The sequence below is a fragment of the Penaeus monodon genome, chromosome 23 (genome assembly GCF_015228065.2).
Source record: "Penaeus monodon isolate SGIC_2016 chromosome 23, NSTDA_Pmon_1, whole genome shotgun sequence".
Taxonomy (NCBI): Eukaryota; Metazoa; Arthropoda; class Malacostraca; order Decapoda; family Penaeidae; genus Penaeus; species Penaeus monodon.
In genome coordinates this window covers 2,051,446-2,052,411 of record NC_051408.1, presented here as the reverse complement: position 1 = coordinate 2,052,411, position 966 = coordinate 2,051,446, and the positions used below count along the sequence as shown (strand labels likewise).

Here is a 966-nt window from a genome sequence, read left to right as displayed (position 1 = left end):
AGTCCTTGTATTAAGCAAGCATGTCCAGTATATCTGTTCTTAGTCATAAGTAAACAAATTTGTGATTTTTTCTTATTTAAAGAACACAAATCTCTTTAACTGATAACATAAATAAACAAATGTGATGATTTTTTAAAAATTTAAAGATCATAAATCTTAAATTGATGAAGATTAAATTCTTGTTAAACAAAACAGTAGATTGTAATGTAAAAAAACGAATCTAAAATCTTAATGATCTGTAATTGTTCTCATGTATATTATACATCGTGTATTTCCTATTAATTAATCTGCTATGTATCCCTGTGAATTTCTCATAAAGGAATTAGACATGTATCCACTAGTAAACTTTTCATGAATTTATTAGCCATGTATCCCCATGATTTCTCGCCCATTCATTAGTCATGTATCCCCCGTTAGTTTCATCAATTAATTAGCCATGTAACCCTTTATTTCTTATAGATTAATTACCCGTATCCCCTATTAGCTCATTATTAGTTGATTACTCACGTATCCTCAGTTAATTCTTAATTATCTAATTATCCACGTATCCCCTATTCCTTATTAATTGCCCACGCACCTAATAATTCCTTATTATTCGATTACCCACGACCCTTTACTAAGTCCTTATTAATTAATACCCACGCATTAATACCTTCACAATAGATGCCTACGTATCCCCTATTAATACCTTATCAGTTGTTTACCCACGTATCCCCTTTAAATTCCTTATTATCTAATTACCACGTATCTCCTATAAAGTCGTAATTATTCAATTAGGCACCTTATTAAATGATTACCCACGTACCCCCTATAAATTCCTTTATTATCTAATTAGACACGTACCCCCAATAAATTCCTTTATTATCTGATTAGGCACGTATCCCCTATTATTCCTTTATTATCTAATTAGACACGTATCCCCTAATTAATTTCCATATCATTCAATTAGCCACGTATTAATCTGGG

General features: G+C 30.6%; 1 protein-coding gene across 1 annotated transcript in view; it reads left to right on the top strand.

The window, feature by feature from the left end:
- The window catches only part of LOC119587712, a gene marked incomplete at its 5' end in the record, with an annotated part of 8,210 nt that overhangs the window by 7,132 nt on the left and 112 nt on the right, over nt 1-966 (top strand).